The sequence below is a fragment of the Cibotium barometz genome, chromosome 1 (assembly GCF_041138505.1).
Source record: "Cibotium barometz isolate CiBa-2024 chromosome 1, ASM4113850v1, whole genome shotgun sequence".
Lineage (NCBI taxonomy): Eukaryota > Viridiplantae > Streptophyta > Polypodiopsida > Cyatheales > Cibotiaceae > Cibotium > Cibotium barometz.
The window spans coordinates 5,613,904-5,619,302 of record NC_141046.1 but is presented as its reverse complement, the minus strand read 5'-3'; the positions used below and the strand labels follow the sequence as shown (position 1 = coordinate 5,619,302).

At 41.4% G+C, this 5,399-nt stretch overlaps 1 pseudogene across 1 annotated transcript; it reads right to left on the bottom strand.

The window, feature by feature from the left end:
• Positions 1 to 4,030: 4,030 nt before the first annotated feature.
• On the bottom strand, positions 4,031 to 4,710 carry LOC147641543 (cellulose synthase A catalytic subunit 7 [UDP-forming] pseudogene; annotated as a pseudogene). Its single transcript, XR_015267222.1, has 3 exons — positions 4,575 to 4,710; positions 4,239 to 4,451; positions 4,031 to 4,144 (listed from the first exon to the last, which is right to left on the bottom strand). The product of XR_015267222.1 is annotated as a cellulose synthase A catalytic subunit 7 [UDP-forming] pseudogene (transcript).
• Between the last annotated feature and the right edge of the window lie 689 nt (positions 4,711 to 5,399).

The window sequence follows — 5,399 nt, the reverse complement described above, 5'->3', positions numbered from 1 at the left end:
AACAAATATTAAAGAAAAACTAGAAAACTTACGTGAGCATGGTGGGCGAGCATACAGCAGTAGTCAAAGGCGTCTAGTGGTGGATATGCTTGCAAGGAGCATAAGAAACCTTTTCTCCCCACATCAATCTGACAAGAAAACTCTAGACATGAGCTCCTCTCCCCATATCGATCTGCCAAGTGAACACTCCAAAAACGAAGCATCTAGATACAACTGTCTTCAATCGTGATTTTTTTTTAAAATCCAAACCTTGGCAAGTATTTTTTCCCCTATTATTCAAAAGGTAAGGTTGAGCACACCCTGAACCATCCTATTAATTAATGCCCCAAAAAAAAGTATGAGACCCATATATATATATATATATATATATATATATATATATATATTCAACTTTATGGCCATCCAATTGAAGGTTAGAGTAAGATTTCAAATTTCAACCCCGGATGGTAGTATCGAGATTCGAGAAGCTCAATAATAGTGAATCGTCCAGGCTGTCGCATCCGATCTACTATGATATTTCGACCGAAAATTCTCGAGACCACAGAACGCCCTTCACGTCTTGACATACACGTATTACACCTACGCGTCATCTTCTCCACGATTACAGTTCTGAATTTGAACGAATGCATTACCTTTGTGGTGTGAAATGCTCCGAATGTTTTTGGCCCTCTCATTAACTAGTGGCGTGATTCGACCTTAATGGGAAAAGAAAATTCTGGCATAATTTGAGACATACTTCTTTAATGATTAAGTAATAAAAACTATATTTGGCCTTAATCTTGTGCAAGATATGTTGTCTTTCATCTCCCAACTTTTATTGATGAATAAGATTGTCTTCACCTTCACTTACACATACACTTAACACAAGCAAGAAAACAACGGACATAATGCTATGCAAATTTGTACACAAGCAGGAAAACAAGGGACATAATGCTATGCAAATTAAAGGCCTGTCTAAGAGACATTTCCAATCACCACCAGGTATTAGCTGTGTTAAATAGTAAAACAAGTAGGGAACATAATCATTAATGCTATGCGAATTAGCGGCCTGTATAAGAGACATTTCGAATCACCACAAATGACCACAAGTACTAGCTGGTGTTGAACAGTAAAACAAGTAAAAGAAGAAATGGCCAAATCTCTAAGTAATGCTTTGGCATAGCGCCATGATAAAAACCTACAAATTTTGGATTTACAAGTCTAATTACAAGTATAGAATCGAAAACTTGAAAAATAAAAAATATAAAGCTAAAAGGCTGCTAGCCACCATGATAGATCTCAGGATTAATCTCACAATGATGGAGCAAGAGTTGTAGGTTACCACAGATGCCAGAAATCAGGATGAGAGAGAGTAAATAATTTGGTAAGAACTCACTTTGCAAATTTGCGAGAGATCCGTTCATCTGCGGGTGCGGATAAAGTTCAGAAGCACATGTATAAATCCCACTGTGATTCCAAGGCTACTATTCATGCCGAAGATGAAGATATAGAGGTGATTATGGTAATGATAGAAGAAGGGGATAACTAGGAGCTAAAAAGGCTTACAGATATGGAAAATCGTCTTCAGGCGTTGGAGCAACTGCCTACGCCCTGAACCTGATGATCATGAAGGCGACACGGCTAAACAGGAAGCCAACTAGGTTGTAGGTGCTACTATAAGCTCCCTGTTGGATTTGGGCAATCCGCTGAACAAGGAAACTTCTACACATGAGGTAAAGTTGAAAGGACAAGTGGCAGAGTTGCAAAACCAAGTATTACTACTAGAAAAGAAGCTAAAACTTACCACCGCAGAGAGTCTAAATGGCCAGCAGATCCCAATAAGAAGAACAGCTTGTACTTACCACAATGATACCCCTTTACTCAATTTGGATAGCCAATCTCTTTGGGAGCATGCATTCATCCTACAGAAGGAGCTTTAAATATCACAAGATGAATGCAACTCCCTCCGCCTGACCTGAAAGAATATGAGGATGAAACTCAAGAGCTCTGTAGTAAAGAGAAAGAAAAGCTAATGGAGAGAGCAGACTCTTGGAAGACCTTGGTTGGAGGAGGACCAACCAAGGGAGAGCTCATTCCAGAACTGTCGAAGTAGGTCAAGGAGCTCCGATAGGAGAAAACCGCCATGGAGAAAGACCCGGTAAAAGCTCAGGAGGACCACAAAGCTCAGGTGGAACACTTCTAACATGCTATTATAGATTTAACTCATCGACTGGAAGAAAAGAGCCAACAAGTTTGTGACCTTTGCCCCAGCAAGTTTTACATTCGGCAAAGCTAACTTCATACTCTTGCCGATTGTGCTAGTCTACTCCAACAACTCCGTAAGTGAAATGATGAGCCGATTCTCTGATCTAATCAATTGGCTGACCAACTAGATAAGGAGAGAGTGACTTATCGGAGGATTCAACAATTAAAGGGAGATAGCTTGTATAATTATTAACAAGATTATTTCCGAGGGACATAAGATTTACAACAATTAGTTCATTCTTTATTTAAAGCTTCTACCCCTTTATCTCGTATAGCGGGGGTGAAATTAACCAATTCTTACTAAAGTATACTCGTGCTAATAAAAGGGGGAATGAAATTAGTGCTGAGACAGAGAGTCCACAGAACGCCTAGCAGAACACGCCACAATTCCACCAGACATGGTCAAATGACTTCTAGGGGGACATGCTGAAGCCAGTAGGCCTGTAAAGTGTGAAGATGAATTTTGGCTTCAAGCACCACCATGCCCTGACCCTATTTCTCGGAGGTGGACTACCCCTAGTACCTATTCCTTAAAAATTTACACTGATTTATAAGGAGGTTAATCTGGAAGCTGTTGTACCAGAAGGAAAATACAGAAATCCATGAAATTTTTCGGACTTGGCATTGGAGGATTATGATTTTTATTCTTCATCGCTAGATAGCTAGTCAATCACACTGATGGAAAGTGGGTTCCGTTCGTCCGTGTGGCCAACCCACCAAGTGTGCTAGGTGTTAGCGACGCTAACATACATTAGGAGAATTCATTAACATACACACGCAGATTCACTGCGGAGATTCAATAGGGCACTAATGCCACTTCAGACCTTCATTGTAAACAGTATATATACGCACTAAAGACTTATTGTAAGAGAGAGTTAATCCACATTCAATACAGAAGATGAATATTCCATTCTAGTCATGTTCCGTTGTCGTTCTGTGTATTTTTCTATGTTGCTGTACTTTTGGCGAAACTCGGTACGCATTGGTTGAACTCCCAACACATTACGATTGTAATTTGACCTATGAATTCTTGTGGAATTGAAAAGCCTAGAGCTAACTGACGTGATCCCCAAAAATCCCAATTTTTTATCATTATGTACGTGATGAGAAACCTTTGATTTTCACTAAATAATTCCAGGATCCCCTTGACACACCATGGACCTTTGGAAAGTGACCCCATGTCTCAGGATTGATGTTTTCCTATGGAAGATTTTTCATCATAAACTACCCACGCGGGACTGGCTAGCATTTAGGCCCGACATCTCAAATTTAGGGGGACTGGCTAGCATTTAGGCCCGACATCTCAATTTTTTGCCCCCTCTGTTAGTCACAATGGGAACATGTCTCCCATGTCTTTTGGGCTTGCCTTTCTCCTCAAGCCCTCTGGAATGGGGTATGTCAATGGCTCCGAGGCAAGGAAACTCGAGATCAATTCACAATATAGAAGGATGCCCACGAGGAAGTTGAATCCGGCCTTGGATGCGCTACAGTATTCTGAACATGCTTTGGACAACCCGGAATCAGACAATTTTCCATCATTGTAGCACCTACTGTCGCCATGCATGAGACCCGCGGATGTGGTTTACCACCTAGGTGGACATTCTCACCCGGCCCTTTAGCAACCCAATGTTAGATGTTGATAAGCATTAACTGCAGGGCCAGCCTTGATCAGGCCTAATCATGAGGCGACTCTCTCTATTTTGTATTTCATCCTAATTACAAATCGCACAAAAAAACTTGCGCGCTCTCTCTCACTCAAAGTGGCCGAATACATACTCACCATTGATCATGACCTGATCTCTGCCAACAGCAGCGTGCCATACAAGGCTTCTCTCTTGTGAACGCACCCTGTCCCACAGTATGGGGGACCTTGGACGCCGTCCATTCCTTTCATAATCATCTGGAGTGACGTGTAAACACTATTAAAAACAAACACCATCTGGACCATAAAAAGCAACAGCTAGTGGGAAAAGCTTGCATTGCACGATGAGTACCTCCATGGCTGTCGTCATGCGATTTCCGTAGATGTCATCTTTGTCCACGCCTTCAAAGCATTGAGGAAATTGCACAAAGCCCGTTTCCCTGTTGGTGCCCGGGTCCATGAAAAAGCACATGGCTCGCAGAATGGCTTTGGCGTCATTCACGTACATATCACAGTCCAGGTTCAGGATAAAAGGGGCGTTTGTAAAGACCCCGGAAACACGGATCTGGCAAATTACAAAACATTAGTCTAATGTGGGCTAGTTCAGTTAAGCAGTTTCATGCGTTATTTTTTACCCGTTGATCGAGACAGACTTATTTGAGAAATACAGGTAGATTAAGGAGAGTACCAAAGCATTCATAGCACCAGCTTTGTAGTGATGCTTGCGCTCTGGACGTTTCTCTCGAGAGACGTACACGAGGCACGGTAAAAGGCCATCTGCTTCGGTCTCAGGCTTCTCCACAAGTATCTGCACAATTTATCATCTACAACATAAGTGTGAAGGGGGCCGCCCAGCCTCATCTCTAAATCGCACGGTGTCTTTAAGAGACACCTCAAGTGGGATCGACGGCTGAGGTGAACGCGCAGATCTCGGCCGTTGGATCAAAAGCGCACAAAAAGTAAACTAGAGATAAAAACTAAACTAGGGATAAAAGGATGAGGGTGACCGCTCGGAAAAGGACGCGGATCATAGATTCGGGAGGTCGTGGTAATCATTTGCATTGGGTTTAGAGATTTTTGAATCTTAATCATTTTTCAACATTTTCTTCTTAAGAAATCTATTGGTTGCATGTAGTCGTCAATTAATAAGGTTTGAACGTCTTCCCAAGGTAAACTAGGAAAAAAAGTAAACTAGGACACGTAAGAAATATGCAAGATTTTCATTGTCATTCAAAAATGCCCGCTTCCACCTTGTCATATGTTGCTTCCACCACCTCTTTTACTCAAAGAAGCTTGCTATTGACTAAACATTGAAGGTAATTTGCTATCTCTCTCCCTTGTCTCTAAATCACACAGTTTATTTGATATGTGGTAGGAAACTCAAAAAACAAGGTCTGCATAGTAAACTAGAAAAACTAGGGAAAGTAGGTGGAAGCGTCTACTCGCGTGCTTAACCTATTTGCCATGTCGGTAATTTTTTTAATTATGAAATATAGCTTTTGGATTTGTAGCT